Source organism: Phoca vitulina, unplaced genomic scaffold, assembly GCF_004348235.1.
Source record: "Phoca vitulina isolate PV1807 unplaced genomic scaffold, GSC_HSeal_1.0 scaffold18, whole genome shotgun sequence".
Classification (NCBI taxonomy): Eukaryota; Metazoa; Chordata; class Mammalia; order Carnivora; family Phocidae; genus Phoca; species Phoca vitulina.
In genome coordinates this window covers 13,146,285-13,166,357 of record NW_022589721.1, presented here as the reverse complement: position 1 = coordinate 13,166,357, position 20,073 = coordinate 13,146,285, and positions in this window count along the sequence as shown.

Below are 20,073 nucleotides of genomic sequence, written 5' to 3'. Positions count from 1 at the left end.
AGATAACCCCTAACACAATAGGAATTTGCCAAGGTGTACAAAGAAAGATTAAAATGTTTGAATCTGATTCAAAGCTAGGAACATTTAGTGACTTTCAACTGAAATATTATAATGGCTTGGGAGCCCACACCTAATTTACATAATGAGGTAAATGTTTACTTCGACTCATCCCCTAAGAGTCATCTCTGCCTTTCTAAAGAATTCAAAAGGCTGTTATAGATTTTCAAAGAGCTTTTCCTCCCTAGTGCCTAATCTATCTGTTGTACTAAAAGTGAATTTGCCAAAAAATGTTTGACAAAAGTGAAATGCAATATTTAGAACTTCCTATTATTTTAAATAATTTAAGAGTTTTTATTCAGGAGGCTAAATAACTGTTTTCAGAATATATCATTTTATTTTGCCATGAGAACAATTACTCTCAGGGTTCTTTTGCCATGATCTGTATAATTTTGAAAGAATTTAGCAGTCCTCTCTTCTCAGTTGTGGGACAGTAAGCTGGTCGACTCTGGGTAGGACTGGAATACCTTGGAAATTTTGATCTTCCCCCCAAAAGTAGCCCTCTCCATTTTGCCTCGAGGCAACTGCATCCTTCCAATCACTTTGGATAAAAACCTTGGTCATCCTTAACTCCACTCTTTTCCTTACACTCTGTTTATGGGCTGAATTAGGTCTCCTAAAAAGATTTGTTGAAGTCCTACCCCCAATACCTCAGAATGTGACATCATTTGGAAATAAGGTTGTTGCAGGTGTGATTAGTTAAGATGAAGTTGTACTAGAATAGGGTAGGCCCTTAATTCAAGATGACTCGTGTCCGTATAGGAGGAAAAGAGATACACAAGAGAAGAGCACCATGTAAAGACGGAGGGCCACAGGGCAAGCCAAGGAATGCCAAGGCCGTCAAGCTGTCAAGCCACTAGAAGCTAGGAAGAGGCAAGGAAGGATTCTTCCCTACCCCCTTCAGGGGGAGCACCGCCTTGCCAACACTTTGATTTCAAACTTCTAGCCTCCAGAACTGTGAGACAAACTTTTGTTGTTTTAAACCACTCAGTTTGTAGTACTTACTTCTTTATGGCAACTCTAGCTAATGTAAACCTACATCCAGTTGGTGTGCAAATCTTCTTGGCCCTACCTTCAGCGTACATCCGGGAAAAGGCTACTTCTTGCCACCTTCAAACTGGTCTAGTCTCAACATGGAAGCCAGGTTGGTGCTTTTAACACCTAAGTCAAAGGATGTTCCTTTCCACTCTGCTTCCAATACCTATTTCTTTTGAGTAAAATCCATAGTCCTCACAATACTGTAGGACTTCTTATGCCAGCACTCTCCTGTGACCTCTCCCTCACCTAGAGTCAGTCTCCCCTCCCCCTCCATCCTCTTCCGCATTTAGCCACATTGCCCTCCCTGCAGTTTCTTGAATAAGCCATGCAGCTTCCCACCTCAGAGCCTTTGTACTGTACTGTGTGCCCTCCCTCTGCCTAGAGCACTTCTGCCCTAGAGGTCCCCCAAATCTCTGCTCAATCTCTGGTCCTCTTTTAGAGACCCACTTTGACCAGTCCATTTAAAACTACAACATCTCCCACATTCTCAATTGCCCTGGTCCATTTATTCTTTTTTATAGCACTTAACTTTTAGTAAATTGAAGAACTTGTTAAACAGGTTTAGTGTTCACTTTGGTCTCCACCTCCTCAAAAGAATTTAAGACCCACAACAGTATGAAGGTTTGTATTTTGATTCCCTAGTGTACCCCAAGCACCAATATAGTAGGTGCTTGATAAATACCTGCTGGATGCATTACTACCAAAAGGAGACATCAGGTCTACCTGTGCTGGGCTAGTCAGTGCTGTGCCGGAGACTCCCCTCAACAGCTTGCACCTCTTGCCAGCTCCCTGTTTGGGAACATCACATTGGTAGCTTGGAATCAGCCATGGTAGAAATAGTTATAACACAAAAATTGACAAACCCTGTCAATCAGGCCTTTTTTGCTTTTCTTCTTCCTTCAGGAGAACTGATAAACACCAATACATCACCACTGCTTAACACTGACAAACGTTACAAGCATAACAGAGTTTTAGCTGTGAGACTAACTGATAAATCAGAATTTAGCTCATTTGGCTTGCTTTGTTAATCAGAAGCTAAATACTACTGAAAATAAATTCCACGCCCTTGTTAGGGTTGACATGACAATGTTTATCTATTATGATCACCAGCAAAAAGAGCAGTGGATTAAATATGGTCATGATCAAGCAATGTATTATGGCATATTACTACTGAATCTATACTGAGGACACAAATAAATGTGGATACATTGCCCACTGAAGTAATTTCTCAGTTTAATTCTGCTGCTGAATGTAATAGCACAATTATTAACTTGGTGTTAAACTTCAGTTTAATTGAAGACACGCTTGACAAGGCCCAAGCATTGTGATAAGGAATGATGACACTAAGGTAAATAAGATGTGGCCTTTGTTCTCAAGGTGTCCAAAGTCTAGTGGGGGAAAAAACGGCACACATATTATGTGGTAGGAACTTAAAGATGATATACATAGAATTTAAGAGACAGAGACATGCAAATAATCAAGATGATTTTTTGCCACCATTTAATTTTTTTGCTATTTTCTTATCAACACAATACAGTAAAACACAAGCCCGATGAGGACAATTTGGATATGATGCAAATTGTCATTGGGTCCTGCCTTCTGCCCACCCTAAAAGGGGTCAGGCTAATATTCGTATGTTCTGAGTGGAGATGGAGAAACAGAAGGGAGGTAAAGTAGGAAAAGGCAGGGATCGGAACCACCCCATCTCAGGTGGCAAGGCAGAGGATGGATCCACAGGACCTGGCTCCATGTTTCAGAATCAGACCAAAGGAAGCAAACATCAACTAACCAGGAGATCCCAGAAGTCCCAGCCACACACAGAATGAGGGGTATTCAGTTTGTTGGGACCATCCTCATTTACACCCTTAACCCTCATCTTTTCCCCACAAGCCTAAAAATATTGGCCCATTTTTCTGGCCTTGTCTAGAGACCCTGCCAGAGAATAAAGACAATAAAAATACATGAGGCAGGATGCAGAGATATGGAACAAAGACACCATGGTGGTGGATGAGGTTACAGAAGTAAATTGGAGCCAGCTGATAACAGAGCATTTAAGTCACGTGTTAAAAAACTGAACCACATTTAAGGTTCCACATCATCCTCAGAACCTTATTCTGAGGAAGACACTACATAGCTCTCAAAACCGTTCCTCTCCAACCTCATGGCTACGGCCTCTCACTCCAGGCCACCCTCATCTCTCCCCTGGACTACCACAACAGTCTCCTCAATGGACCATCTCCACAGTCCACCCCTTACTCTTAACCTACATGTCCTCCCACACTCCTCAGTTAGCAAGGGATTTATTCGAAACTCAAGTATTATCACCTTACCTTCCACAGTGGCTCTCCATTGCCTAAGGGTCAAATGGAGGTAAAGATCTACAAGGACTCACAGAGCAGACTCCTTCCTACTTCCTTCAACATACCAGCCTTCTCTACAGCCACACTCCAATTGTTCTCCCAACCCCAGCCCCACACAACTGTCTACTCCAGAGCCTTCAGTGCTGCAGTGCCCCGTCTCAGTTTTAGAATTACCTCTTCTGTGAAGCCATGTGACTTCCAAGACACCCTGAGGTAGTAACTGAACAGGTCTGTCCACCGGTCACACTTTATTGCCTTATTGGTCAATGTGTATCTTCCTGCAGTATTAGACCAAAGCTTTTCGAAGAGCAGTTCCTTGCTGAGACTAACCTATCCCCTTTACCCTCTCCATCCCTTCAGCCCACTCTTTTACCCCTCATACCCCTCAGGTGATTCTCTTTCTTCACTCCTGGCCTCCTCAGCCCTCCTCCAGGAAAATCTTTGGTTCTAGTATTTAGTAAGCTTTGGTGGTAATGAAAGCAAAGGACTGCATCTTGAATCTGTGAGAGAGCTATTATTAACCTTTTCTTCTACCAGAAGAGAACAATTCCTCTTATAGAATTTCCCCAAATCATTTCCATGGCTTTAGGATATATCATTTGCATTACAAATACTATTCCTTTTAGCCGTCCAGGACCCAGCAGAATATAACCGGATAACTATAGTCAAACAATGCTGAGAGGCATTTTCTCAAATAGGTTTGTCTGTTCTGCATTGGGCAGTTACAGATACTGGACTCAAATGTAAGTGTGAAAGTAATTAATTCTTTGAAGCTAGATTTAATTCCATGCTATAAATGAATCTTTGATTATAGCAGTAACCAACTTCACTATTTCACTAGTCAAAAAAAGTATCAAACACCCATTTATATCAGAACTTTTTCCTTCTGAGTTTTATCAGAATTGTATTTTTTGGTAAAAAAATATTTTTGGTCAGGTTTATTGAGATTATAAATTATATACAGTAAGATTCATCAAATGGAGATGTACAATTCTGGGAAAGTTGTCAATGAATACAAATCTGTAACAACCACATAAGATAAACTTTCCATCACCCCAAAATGTTTCCTGTGCCCCTTTGTCATTAATCTCCCTTCACTCCCAGCCCCGATCAACCACGGATCTGTTTCTGTCTCTATAGTTTTACTTTTTCCAGAAGGTCATATAAATGAAATCATAAAGTTTGTAGCCTTTTTATTCTGGCTTCTTTCACCTAGCATAATAGAGATTTATTCTTGTTGCTACATGTATCAGGAATCCATTTCTTCCTGTTGCTGAATAGCATTCCATCCTATAGAGTGTGTTCATCCATTCACTGGTAGATAGACACTTCAGTTTGTTTCCAGTTTTTAGTGCTATGAATAAAGCTGTTGTAAACATTTGCATACAAGATTGTGTGTGAACATACGTCTGTATTTATCTTCAGTAAATACTTAAGAGTGGGATTACTGGGTCTCGTGGTAAGTGAATGTTTAACTTGACAAGCAAATGTCAAACTATTTTCCCAAGTAGCTGTGCCATTTTGCTTTCCCACCAGCAATGTTGGAGACTTCCTTTTGCTCTACACCCTCGCCACAGTTTGGGTTCTTAAAATAGCAATTTTAATAGGTATAGAGTTGTACCTCATTGTGGTTTTGAATTTTACTAGTTTTAATCCTTGGATTGGAATACTACTGAAGCCAATGAGTCAAGTCCAGAGATCTAGAGAGAATACTGCTATGAACCCAAGAAGCGATTCTCAGTTGTAATTGTGGGACCTGAAGGAAGCATTTAGTTATTTTTTTTATTTTTTAAAAGATTTTATTTATTTGACAGAGAAAGCACAAGTAGGCAGAGAGGCAGGCAGAGGGAGAAGCACACTCCCCATGAGCAGAGAGCCCAACGCAGGCCTTGATCCCAGGACCCTGGGATCATGACCTGAGCTGAAGGCAGACGCTTAACCGACTGAGCCACCCAGGTGCCCCTGAAGGAAGCATTTAAAACACTAGACAAATTTGAACCACTGAATTTTTAAGAACGTATTTTTTTCTTATTTTGTCACTGAGAAGGACTACTCTCTTCTCCCATAGGAAAATTACTAACCATTGTTTTATAGCATGCAAAAATTTTAAAAATCAAAGCAATACTTATTGAACCCATATGTTATACAAGGCTATATGTATAAATTATTACTTATTTGGTCCTCACTATCCATTCTTCTCTGCTTTCTTAGTAAGAGACCTCCTGACTTACCAGGGTTTGGAGCTAACTGGAATAAAGATTATTCTTTTCAGTCTCCCTTACAACTAGCTGCAGCCACATGTTGTGGAAGGGTCACGTGGCAACTTCTAGGAGCCTCCCTTAAATATAGATGGCAGGAGCCCATCGTTCTCTTTCTACTTTGTCCCTTCCTCCTACCTGTTGGCTAGAGCTAAAGAAGCCACCTTGACAGTGATACAATTAGAAGCAACCTGAGTTCCTAAGAATTTTGTGGACTACATCAGCCCTGGGCTGCCTACCTCTGGCTTTTTATAGGTGATAAATACATTTATATCTTGTGGTAGATTGCAGATGTATCCCTAATTCTTCACTTCTCCCTATATCCATATCCTTTTCATCATCACGGGCAGAATGTATGCACCCTCTGACTTTGGGCTCAGCCGATGTGAGCGCTTCATGGGTAGAAGTAATGGTGAGCTCGTTCTGAGCCTGAGCCTTAGGAGGCTCAGCATTTCTGCTTGCCATTTTTGTCCCTTCCTTTACCGGAAGAACAGTCCTGGTTAGCCTGCCCCTCACTCTCCAATCCGAGGAGGAAGGAGGCCTTCCGAGACAAACCACAGACCTGCAGTGAGAAGCAGAGTTGCCTCAGCTGCCACAACTGGAGAAGAATCCAGTCAAGCTCAGCCTAAGCCTGCACAACCACAGCCACTAATTGTAAAGGATTGTTCATTTAAGCCAGTGAGTTTTGGTATGCTTTGTTATTTAGAAATACCTAATTGATACACTTGTTCAAGCTACTGTCATTTTGCCTACTATTTAGAAACTAACCAAACCCTAATTAATTCAGATACAAAGGAGTCTAAGATAAAGTCCAAGCCCTCCAGGAGTATACAATTAAATAGGAAATAGGAACAAAGTTAATTTAATGAGGAAAGGAAAATCTTTTCTTTTAAAGGCTGCTTTAACAACTGGATATATCCATAGGGGGGAAAAAAAAAGAAATTTGATCCCCTCATCCCATACACAAAAATTAATTGAAGAGGGACCTTAGACCTAAACATAAAACACAGTGTTAAAATACATTTCTAGACCCAAGATGGAGCTGCTTCTGCCCAGCTTGCCACATCAGTAACCTGAGACTTAGGTAGCTTTCCTGTCCCTGTAAATGCTCTGCCTGAACCAAAAACACAGTATATCCAGTCAACCGATCCCTAGACACCAAGCCAACTCTGGACTCTCTACGTATTTCCTTGTTCCTTCTCACCCCAAACAAGGTTTATTACGTGGTCCGGCCAATCAGATATTTTTCTCTTCCTTGTTCTTTACTCTTTATCCCGTACAAGTCTTCTGCCTTCTGCTCCATTTTGCAGTTCTCCCAAAGGAGACAGATAGTCCACTTCGTGAAGTATTGAAGTTTATTTGTATCACCTAAATGGTTTTCTTTCACCATTTAACACCAGAAATATAAAGGTTATATTTCCTAATCTAATTATACTGAGTGCTCACCATATGCTGCCTTAAAAAAAGTAATTCATAGAATTTACTAAATACTTATGTGCCAGACACTGAAAAACACTTTCACCTGTATCATTTCTTTCTCAAAAACAATGCCGTGGCTCTATATCCCTCCGTGTTTATAAGGGATAGCTACGTTTTTTTTTTTTTAATCTAACATTCTTTCCCCTTATTTTGATAACAGCACCTGAGTTTCCTTGGAGGGCCAGCTTCTCTCTTGTACTTACTTCTTTGTGGTTTCTCCAGCGTTGGCCTCAGAATCGGGTTCCTGTGTCAAACATTAGAAATCCTGACGACATCGCTAGAGTCCTGAACTGCCCTCTCTCTTACTCTAGTGTTGTTTTTATCTAGATAGGTGGTTCCTAAATTTTAGCATGCACAAGAATCACCTGGAGGGCTTGTTAAAACAGAAGTTTCTGGACCCCACCCCCAGAGATTTTGACCAGTAGTTCTGGGGCAGGGCTCACAATTTGCATTTCTAACAAGCTCCCAGCTGATGCTAACGTTGCTGGTCAGAAGAGCTGGAGCAAGGAGGTGGATGGAACTAGGGGGGATTATGTTAAGCGAAATAAGTCAGAGAAAGCAAATACCATATGATTTCACTCATATGTGGAATTTAAGAAATAAAACAGATGAATGGAGGCGAAGGGAAGGAAAATAAAATAAGATCAAAACAGAGAGGGAGGCAAATCATAAGAAACTTTCAACTATAGAGAACAGAGGGTTGCTGGTGGGGGGATGCGCTAAATGGGTGATAGGCATTAAGGAGGGCCCTTGTTGGGAAGAGCACTGGGTGTTATATGTAAGTGATGAATCACTAAATTCTACTCCTGAAACCAATACTACACTCTATGTTAACTAAATTGAATTTAAATAAAAAGCTTATAAAAAATGCAAAGTCTGGGCCCTACCCTAGACTGACTGAATCAGAGAGTCTGAGGAAAGACCAAGAAATCTGAGTTTTAATAAAATTTCCAGATGATTCTTACACACACCAAGGTTTGAGAGCCACTGTTCCATTAGTGCTCTTGAACCCTCACTACCTATTGGAATCATTTGGGAAACTTTAAAAATATTCAGAAGCTCAGGCACCTCCTTTAGAGAGTTTCATTTGATACTTGGAAACATCTCGCTAGAGACAAGTTTACAGCTGAGGGATGAGAAGAGCTGCTCTGAATCATAATGTTTTCCTTAGAAAGGAAAATAGGGCCCAGGTAGGTGCCCGCAGAAGTTGGGGGAAGTGGAGAATGGGAGTAAGTGAACATTTATTTACTTAGATCATTAAGTAGCCTTCTTAACATATGAGTTTTGATGGCTACATAGTATTCCATTATAACCTATGAACTTTTTATTGAACATATACTAAGCTCCAGACACTGTCTTAGTTACAATCTGTATTAACTGTTTTATCCATAAAAAAACAGAGGCTGAGAGAAGCTCTGTTAATTGTTTGGACCCGGAACTGCCTAACTCCCAGGCCCAAATTCTTCTCCATACTGAGGTTCTCTGTCTGGTCGCTCGTGAGAAACACCTGAGGAACATTGAAATGACATAAATCTGAGCTTCCCAGATGGTAAACATGTGGAGATTTGGGGAGAGTGCCATGCTCAGAGAGGACTTGGAAGCTCCTGCCCTTTCCCCATACCTTGCCCTATGCATCTCTTCCATCTGGCTGTTCCTGGTGACATCCTTTTATAATAAACCCATAATCTATTATGTATATATGTATGTATGTGTAGATGAATGAATGAGTGAATGCCTGGGTTCCACAGGAGACTAAAGGAATCTAAACCTCTTGGGCGGGAGTTGGGCATCTATTTGTTTTTGGCTTTTTTTTTTTTTTTTTTTACTATTCCCCATGACTCCAATTCAAAGTAAGGGCTAAGATGCACTGCCCCACAGCATTCTGCTTCTCATGTTGATGGTATATATACCTATTTCCGACTTCCTTTTTCCTTTTTTGCTTTAGCAGAATCCCTTTCTTCTCCCTGTTTTGTTACTTCACCAAAGTCACTAAGAAAGCATTCAGAAGGTCTAGAATGTATTTAGCCAGAATGTGGTATGGGCCAGAAGATACATGATGAGGGCACATTACATTCAGAAAGGCTAGAGTACTTTCTCATTGCAGTGAGAAGTAATGAATGGGGTGGTAAGGGGCTGTCCTCCCAGGAGGTCAGAACAGCGTGTGTATCAGTGCAAAGGGTAAAGACACAGTTGAAAGGACACTGATTCAGATAGTAATTTTGAGTGTGGTCTGAGGATGCTTCCCTTATAATCAGCTGTTTTTGGTCGACAAAGATAGAAAGGAAAGACAGTGTATCTCTGCCTCCCGTGAATTAGGAATGACCTCTGGGAAACAGAGCTTCAGAACTAATGAGGGGCCCAACCAGTAGCCTCATACTGTAACCACGCTTGTTCTAAAAAATAATGTGTTTTATGTGCAACAGACACCACACATGTGCACATGCATGCAGTCTCTCTCCGTACTCCTCCATACACATGCATTAGATTACCCGAATCAGAATCATTCATAAAACAACGACGAGAAAAGTAGTAATAATGTTTAGAGGCAGATAAACTCAACAATATTTCATTTGGGGTACATATTTTGCCAACCAACATATTTCTAAATATTTCTTCCTTTTCACCAAAATGTAAGTTTTTTTTTCCTTATGGTTCACTATTTCCAAATTCCAAAGTGCTTCAAGGAATGAAATTTTGAGCAATGTGTGTGCTGTATTGGCAAGTTAAATGAGATGAACCCAATTTTGCCAGACATCAAAGAAACAGTGAGACTGAGAGTCATGAGTTAGGAAGGCTGGAGACCCTACAGGTATAATAGAAGAGTTCATTTCATCCAATTTAGTTTCATTCATTCATTCATCCATCCATCCACTCACTCATTCAACATTTATTAAGTACCTAGACTCCAAAAATGACATCAAGCATCACCATGAAAACAAGGGTGGAAAAAAAAAAAAAAAAAGGCTTTGAAGAAAAACCTAGTGACAGCTCTGAGTGCCTAAATGTATTGTTTTAGGAAATGATGATGAGACAGAAAAACCCGGAAACTGTCAGGATTAGGGCTGCTACCTACCTGACCCACGCTGTGCTCTCACCGCCATTCTAAGGGGAACGCCCATGTGGACACTACGTGCTCCCAATCAACGTGGGTCTCTAAACTGCTATGCCGTTTCTTCACAGTTTCTCTTCATGCCTCTGCTCTTTCTGAATGTGGAAACTCTATCAATGGCAACTATGAATGTTATTACATCATATAGTTAAACAGCATCATGCTCATTTTGCTCACCATGTGAGAGATTTACATGTGCTAATTCAGTTTTGGAGATCAAAATGTTTGTTTCATTACCTAGGGATTATCATTTTCGCCTGAACAAAACATCATTGTGAAATAGTTGTGCAAGGTGATGAGCGTTTGGAAGACTTACCTTTTCAGCATTTTTTTAAGGATTTTATTTATTTATTTGAGAGAGAGACAGAGATAGTGGGAAAGAGCACAAGCAGGGAGTAGAGGGAGAAGCAAGGCTCCCCGATGAGCAGGGAGCCCGATTCAGGGCTCAATTCCAGGACCCTGGGATCAGGACCAGAGCCAAAGGCAGACACTTAATCACTGAGCCACCCAGGCGCCCCCCTTTTCAGCATTTGCTACCTATAGAAAGCTTTGGATAATTTGTAAAATTTTGGCAGCTGAAGGGAACAGATGGCACCTTTCTGACCACATCAGGGAGTGGACAGGGAGCACTGGCCGGTTGGCAGAGATGCACCTGAGATTAATTCATAGGAGAAACAGAAATGAAGCATTAGCACCCAAATAGCTTGTCAATAATTTTCTTCCTTAAAAGAAAATGGAAACATTCATACATATCCTTTTCTTTTTTAGCTGCCACTAAAAACATCTAAGGTGAGAAAGTACATTTTGTTCAATTCACTCAGGTACATGACGAATTCATAAATAAGCATGTAATATAGACCTATGGTATAGATTTTAAAAACAGCTTTGTTGAGATGTAATTCACATAGCACAATTCACCCAAAGTGTAAAAATTCAATGGTTTAATATGTTCACATTGTTGTACATCCATAAGCACAATCAACTTTAGAATTTTTTCATTACCCTGAAAAGAAACCTGACTCACCTTACCCCCCTAATCGCCCTCATCTCTCCCAGTCCTGGGTATCTACTAACCTATGTCTGTTTCTACAGATTTGTCCATTTTGAATACTTCATATAAATAGAATCATATATGATCCTTTGTGATTGGTTTCTTTCAGTTAGCATGTTTTCAAGGTTCATCCATGTTATAATATGTATCACTATTTCATTTGTTTTGGTTACAAAATAATATTCCATAGTATGGATACACCACATTTTGTTTATCCATTCATCAGTTAATGGACTGTTGGGTTATCTCCGCTTTTTGGTGTTATGAATAATGCTGCTATGAATTCTCCTGTGAAAGTTTTTGCATGGACATAAGTCTTCGTTTCTCTTGGGTAATACCTAGGAGCAGAATTACAAGGTAATATGGTAGTTCTATGTTTAACCATTTGAGGATTTGCCAGACTGTTTTTCAAAGCAGCTGCACCATTTTAGGGGCGCCTGGGTGGTTCAGTCGTTAAGCGTCTGCCTTCGGTTCAGGTCATGATCCCAGGGGCCTGGGATTGAGCCCCGCATCGGGCTCCCTGCTTGGCGGGAAGCCTGCTTCTCCCTCTCCCACTCCCCCTGCTTCTGTTCCCTCTCTCGCTGTGTCTCCCTCTGTCAAATAAATAAATAAAATCTTAAAAAAAAAAAAAAAGCAGCTGCACCATTTTATATTCCCAACATCTGGGTTCCAATTTCTCCACATCTTTGACAACACTTGTTATTTTCTGTCCATTTGCTCATGACCATCTTTTTTTTTTAAAGACTTTATTCATTTATTTGTCGGAGAGAGAGAGCACAAGCAGGGGGAGCAGCAGGCAGAGGGAGAAGCAGACTCCCCACTGAGTAGGGAGCCCGATGCCGGACTCGATCCCAGGACCCTGGGATCATGACCTGAGCCGAAGGCAAACGCTTAACTGATTGAGCCACCCAGGCGTCCCAGCTCATGACCATCTTTGTAGGTGTGAAATGGCATCTCACTTCCATTTGTCTTCTTACCTTTATAATGATTTTATTAAGCAGGTTTTTAGAGGGCAGAGAAAGGTGGTGAGACAGTGTTTTATAAACTCTAAGGACTATCTTAATGTTTAGATGTGATTTTTTTTTTTTTTTTTTTTTTGCCTGATCCCTCCCACCTCTCTTTGTAATAGGACCCCATGTTTTTCTTTGGTGGACTATCCTTTGTCTAATCGCAGTCTATATAACTTGAGTAGAGCTGACCTCTTCCCCCTAGTTCCTGAATGGGCACATGAATCAAGCTGGCTAGTTGGAACCCTTGTATTAGATCAGGGTCTAGTCGGGAGAGAGAAAGCACACCAGTTATGTAAACAGAGAGAATTTAATATCAACAGGTATTCATAGGTATCAAGTAATTAACCAGGTAACTAAATAGGTAAAAAGAGAACTCTAAGAATTCTGGAGGTAGCAATTGCAGGAAGCAGCTTCTGCCTTTAGGGCAAGGGGAGAAAGGGAAGAGGTTAGAATTATTAAAACTTAAGAACTTGGAGAAGGAGCCCTGTGGGGCTGAAACCTCTGAGGAGATAGGCTCTAAGTCATTGGTGCTGACATCTCTCAGTTCATGGGAGGAGCCCCGTGGGTCTGCTACCTGGGCAGATCTCAGAAGAACAGGCTCCAGCCAGCTAGTGCTGATGTCTGGTTCTCTGGTTGGGGGAGAGGGGTGGAGGCAATGCAGCTGTGTCGGTAAGCTTTGCAAATTGGATTTAGGGACCATTGGTAGGAAATTGTTACAGTGAAGCGGTGACACTCACAAGAGCCTCAAGGAGTCTACAGTAAGCTCCCAGGAAGAAGCATGTTCTTCCTTCCTCTCCCCTCCTTCCAGGGCCTGCCTGTAGCTCCCCTCATTGGCAGGATCTAAGAGAAAGCAGCTGCCCCCAGAGAACTGGTTTGCAGAGTCCCGGCCCCATCATCACCATGTAGAGTATAGAAAGGTGGGCTTGAGTTGGCACATTAAACCCCTTTGGCTATTCAGCATCCACACACACCCTTCTGCACAGATTGTAACTTTCATGGAACAATGAAACAACTCCCTGTGTCACCTAATGTGATGTAACGATCTTTCCTACAAATGAAGATATTTTCACCCTCTTCACAAAATGAGAAGATGCAAAGTCCTCATGGTCATTGTAGCTATCTCTGAGCTATACTAATTACCCCCAAATTTCAGTCTCAGTCCCATCTGGAATTCTGTTACTTAAAGAGTAAATAGACCATTTCTGAATCCAAACAAAGTGCACAACAAGATGTGTTGTTCAAAGTTCCGTCAATAGGGGCATTTCCCTCCATTGCTGTCTTTCTGGGCCATCAGTGAATGGGACTTTAATGCTGTAGCTGTTCACTTTTGGTTTGGGGCAGCGTATAGTATGAAAACATCTATAAGCCAGGCTCAAGTTTTTTTCTTTCTCAGTCAACTGATCATAAGAAAACTCCTTGAGGTCATAAGTATGAGTTGGGGGAGAGATGGCAATGCAGCACAGGTTGGTGTCAAAGGAGGATGAGAAAACTCCCTCACGCACCTTACTTGTACATGCTGTACCTGCCTAGGCCAGATCTCTTACGCACCATTCCCACTTGATGCACATGGCTTAATGGGCAGATAGCATCCAGTTAGTTATAGGAAGTTCAAGTTGCCCGGTCATTCGATGTCCTTTGGCTAGGACCCAGTAGCAAGCTTACAGCTCTTTGTCAAAGGATAATAATTATCTGCAGACAAGGATATGAATTTTTTCCAAAACCTTAGAGGTGTGTGCCATAATTCTTCTACTGTACTTGCCAGAGACTTCACACTGCTACAAAAACTTTGAGTTCATTGGATCCGGTGGCCCAACCTGAGAAACAGCTTGCACTGTAGCCTAGACTTGCTACAGAGCCTTATTTTGCTCTAGACCCCATTCAAACTCTCAGTCCTCTGGGTTACTTAGTATTTGGGTCAAAGTAACAAATTAAAATGTGGCATGTGTTGCCTCTAATACTCAAAATAGCCTACTAAGCTTTTGTGCCCCCTACCCCTTCTTGGGTGATACGTGGTTGTGGTGCAACAATGTGTCATCAAGAGGTTATTCTGACATGCTGAAGAGCACTGGACTCGCAGGAATGTCACTGAGGTGGCAGACCCCTGAATTTTCATAGGGTCTATCTCCCACCCTCTAGTTCATAAAGCTTGACAAACACATTTGTAGTACTTGCTACTTCCTGCTCATCAGATTTTATTTGCATAATGCCATCAACGTCGTGGGTAAGGGTGATGTTTTATGTAATGTCGAGATAATCAAGATCTCTGCAGACTGTATTATGGCTGAGAGCAGGTAAGCTGACTTAGCATGAAGCAAGACTGTGAAGGTATACTGTGGACGCTGTCAAGGAAAAACATACTGCTTTTGGTGGTCCTAGCAAATGGTTAAAAACAAGGGGGGCAGGGGAGAGGAAAGCATTTTCCCTATCAGGTTAAAGGAGCTGTGTGGATTTGTTCCAGTAAAGAGAATACATCTGGAAGAGCTGTTTCAAATGAGTCACCCTCTGATCAACATTAAAGTAATGTAGTCATGCTTTAAAATCCATCTGCCTCCTGCACAGACCAAACAGATGAGTTAAATGGAGATGTAATAGGAATCAACACTTCTGCATCAATCAAGTGTTTGATGATGGTAGTAATCCCTGTAATCATTCCAACGACATCCTATTCTTTCAGTTCACTATCCTGGTAGGGAGGAAAAATTCCAACAGCTTCCCCTTGACTCTTCATAGCCTAGTGACCCTTAGTCCATAAATGAGGGAGCTAACATGGGGGACACACCAGTTGCCTAGTGTGTCTTTCCCAATTATACATTCTGGAGCTGGGGAGAAAACACAGGTCCATGAGCCCACTGTGATTCAAACTTGGCCTATAACTCAATGAATCACCTGACCCCTATAAATCCCTACTTTGAATGTCTGAGCAGCAACATCTGGGTCCCTAGCAATTAGCATCATTTGAGAACCAGTATCTAATAATCCCCCAAAGTCTGGGTGTTTCTATTCCCCCGTGCACATTCACGGTAGACAATGGTCACAGGGAGGGGTGCCTGGGTGGCTCAGTCGTTGAGCGTCTGCCTTCGGCTCAGGTCATGATCCCGGGGTCCTGGGATCGAGCCCCACATCTGACCAGCTCTCCGCTCAGCCTGATTCTCCCTCTCTCTCTGCCGCTCCCCCTGCTTGTGTTCCCTCTCTCGCTGTGTCTCTCTCTGTCAAATAAATAAATAAAAAATCTTAAAAAAAAAAAAAGAAAATGGTCACAGGGAATCTCATAGCAGCGCTTCAGTTTCTTTGCTCAAAAGAACCCAGCCTCCCCTTAAATTGAAAGGCTCTGGGCCTCTGAACTCATTTAGGTCTGGAAACTGGATGAAAGGCTATGGCTATCCTTTCTGATGGACGTGACTTCATTCTCACATATTTGACAAATATGTATTGAGACATCCTACTCTTAGTACACTCTTTTTTTTGTTTAGTACACTATCATAAATATTATAAAGGAAAACCAATGATCTAGTCAGATCTCACAAAAAAATGTAATTGTAAAAAGTACTTCAGGTGGATTCATATCTAATATTATTGATAAAACTTATGTCTTAAAATATTAGCCTAATGAAGCCATCTAATGGCAAAGATTTTAAAATAATTTCTTTTATCTTTACCATCCTTTACATTTTGGGTTTTTTTTTCCTGTGTATATTTTATAATGTACAGTAGTAAACCTATGTAGTTTATAAACATACATTTACAGGTATACACAGAAGTTCTTTTACTGACAAGGATGTATGATTAAAAATTCAGAGGCCACCAATCTAGGATCATATAAGAAATCACTTCCTAAGCTCAGTCCAGACACTTCTTTTGCCTTTATTCCTAATTAGTTCTGGATCTCAAAATATATAGACAGAGTTATACCAAGTTTTGTATTTTTTTCATTTACATCTAAACTAAGAACTCTTAAGAAAAGCTATAGTACAATGACATTTACATCTAAACTAAGAACTCTTAAGAAAAGCTATAGTATGATGACACATTTTTAAAACATTTTAAAGAATACAAACTATTCATCCTATCCACCCATGAAAATCTATTCTTTAAACCTGTCAAATCACAGACAACTTGCTTTACCAGGTGCAGAGACATAAATTACTCTTAACTCTATGCATAAATAGAAAACAGGAAATTTTACTTTTGAAACTCAGCTGCTCTGAAATGACTTCTAGTTTTAATTTACATACCTGTGGGGATGAGAAATGGCTGTAGGGCTTCAAAAATGTAGGGAATACAGACTTCTGCCCAAACTCAACTACAAATACTTTTTTGAAGTGTTCATAAAAAACAGTGGTTTTCAGAAACACTATTTTTCAGTCTGGCAAACTTCAGAGTTCAAAAGCACATGGACTCCACGTTTATCCCCAACAAAGCTAGTAGCTACCCTCTAAAGCAGAGGTTCTCAATATTTTCTTTTTGCCAACCTGCAAAATGGATTGCAATCACATATATACACTCCCATGGTGCCATGCACCCTTCCCTGAGTCGTATGGAGAAAAGCAAGGAGTGCTAAGGATTTCTGGGGTGGTGTTAGGAGGGTACTATTCACAAAAGAATTGTACAAAGATATGAGATCCTTTTGTTAAAATATTTTAAAAGTAATTTATAAATATATAAATATATATGACTAATCCGTTTTAAAATATTAAATAATGTATTATTCTAATACATTGTATTTTTAATATTTTAATTTAAAAATTGCTATTTTATAAAAATAAGTTGACTTTTCTAGCTCTCCAGTTCAGACACTATTAATAGGTGACCAGATAGCACTGAATAAATATAAATATTTTGGTTTCCTGGACCCAATTTCAATGCGTATTGGGGGTTTAGACCTTACACATATAAGCAGTGCCCAGCTGGGCGTCTCACAATTCAACTCAATTCTGGCATTATCTACCGGGAGATAGTATTAGATCCCACAGGTTAAGGGCTCAGTACTTCAACTGCCACCTCCCCTGCCCCCTGCCCCCTTCAGACCCATACAGGCTGTTATCCATGCTTCTGACCTCTGGCTATAAATCATAAGTTCCCACAACACTCTTCTCCATTAAATTAACTTGCTAGAGTGGCTCAAGGAACTCAGAGAGACATTTTGCTTACTACATTACAAGTTCATTATAAAAGGATATAACTCAGGAACAGCCAGATGGAAGAGATGCATAGGGCAAGGTATGGGGAAAGGGCAGGAGTTTCCAAGCCCTCTCCAGGTGGGTCACTCTCCCCGATCTCCATTCATTAACCTGGAAGCTCTCCAAACCCTGTCCCTGTGGGATTTTATAGAGGCTTCAGTACATAAGCATGATTGATTAAATCAGTGACCATTCTCCTGCCCCTCACTCCCCCGCACCACCGCAGAGGTTGGGGGTGGGGTGGGGACTGAAAGTTCCAACCCTCTAATCACATGATTGGCTCCAAAGGTAACCAGCTGCCATCCTTAGATGTTTTTCAAAACCATCTCATTAACATAAAAGACACCTTTAAACTCTCATCACTTAGGAAATTCCAACAGTTTTGGGAGCTGTGAGCCAACAACCATGAACAAAAACCAAATATATATATACTTATTATAAGTCACAATAAGCCTTGTTAAAAAGACAAATACCTAAAATTTATTCATTTTAGCATATTGAAAATATCATCAGTGTACATTTCACCTGCTTTATCACTTTGTCTACATTTGATTGGGTAATCCTCTCATTCTTTTCTTAAAGATTTTATTTATGAGAGAGAGCACAAGCGCATGGGGGAGGGGTGGCGGCACAGAGGGAGAGGGAGAAGCAGACTCCCTGCCGAGCAAGGAGCCCGAAGGCGGCTCAATACAGGGACCCCGAGATCATCATCTGAGCTGAAGGCAGACCCTTAACCGACTGAGCCACCCAGGTGCCCCCTAACTCTCATCATTCTTTTTATTTTTTTTTAAAGATTTTATTTATTTATTTGACAGAGAGACACAGCGAGAGAGGGAACATAAGCAGGGGGAGTGGGAGAGGGAGAAGCCCGATGCGGGGCTCGATTCCAGGACTCTGGGATCATGACCTGAGCCGAAGGCAGACGCTTAGGACTGAGCCACCCAGGCGCCCCCTAACTCTTATCATTCTTGACAAATTTTTTCCCTCACAGAAACTATAGAGCTATATTCACTTTTTCCCAGTATCTCTGCCTTCTTTTTAAAAAATGTTCCTTTAAGAATTTAAAACGGAATCATGAAATGACAATCAAGCACTAACCTGGCTTGCTAGGTAACACAACCTGTGTGTTATTCCTAGTGTACTTTTTAAAAAAAATATTTTATTTATTTATTTGACAGAGAGAGACACAGCGAGAGAAGGAACATAAGCAGCGGGAATGGGAGAGGGAGAAGCAGGCCTCCGCCAAGCAGGGAGCCTGATGCAGGGCTCGATCCCAGGACCCTGGGATCATGACCCAAGCCGAAGGCAGACACTTAACGACTGAGCCACCCAGGCACCCCCCTGTGTGCTTAATTAAGGCTATAACTTCACTTTCTATCCAAAAAAGCATCTCTGAATTCAACTGAAAATATTTCTGTAGAAAATGGAAATGGAAATGGTCTCAAATTTGAGAAAGATCATTTATTTTAGCCATTACGAGACTTTGTTCATGATGTACTTCATACCTGATTGTGAAACCCTAATGATAGATTCAGAACCACTACTCAAAGGTGTCCCAGGCAGCACAAAGTCAGGAGCTAATCATCAGATTCCCACTTTTCCAACTTTATACTTCAATATTATAGCACAGAAACATTGCAATTTTGGTCTGATGAGTAACTCAAACAATTGGGGAGAGGGCTGAAAAAGACAAGTTTGATTATTCAATTCCTAATATAATCAGCCCTTTAGACATTTTATTAAAAAACTTAAAATGTATATACTACATAATGTTAAAATTCTGGTGACCCTTTAGACACCTTTTAAATAACATTCATAGCCAATCTTAGAGTGTTATTTTGGAATTTTTGCTATTGAATTTAACATTTCCTTTTAAAGAAAATCGTCCTCCTTAGTGGACAAATGGAACTCAAAAAAATTGTTTTTCCCCCTAGGACCCTATAAACAATTAAGAGACCCTTTAGGGGAACTGAGTGAAATGATCTTTAATCAAGAATTATCTTGCTAGGGGTGCTTGGCTGCCTCAGTCAGTAGAGCTTGCAACTCTTGATCTCAGGGTTGTGAGTTCGAGTCCCATGTTGGGCATAAGAGATTACTTTAAAAAATTTTTTTTTTAAAAAGGAATTATCTTGCTAAATTATTAATGCAACAAATATGAGGCTAACATTGGTTGAGCCTCAAAAAAATGTACTTCCTACACAATCGCTGCTTCACTACAGCAAAAAAGAAAACCAAGAGAGTAAAAGAAAGAATCTAGGGAACAGACAAAGCAAATGACAAATGACAAAGCAAATTTCTGGATAAGGGCAAGAAGTGTGTGGATGACAGGTGAGCAACATATGTGGCAGAAAACCTTTCCACATTGGAGGACAGAGGACTCTAGAAGTATCCCCAGGGGTGAGGAATTATCCCATATTATCATATAGAAAATTGTCAGTTCCTTTACAAAATTATTGGTGGCAAAACCAAGTCAGATGCTTAAAGAAAATGAGGACATTATTCACTTCCGGAATAACAACAAAGTAGTATAAGAA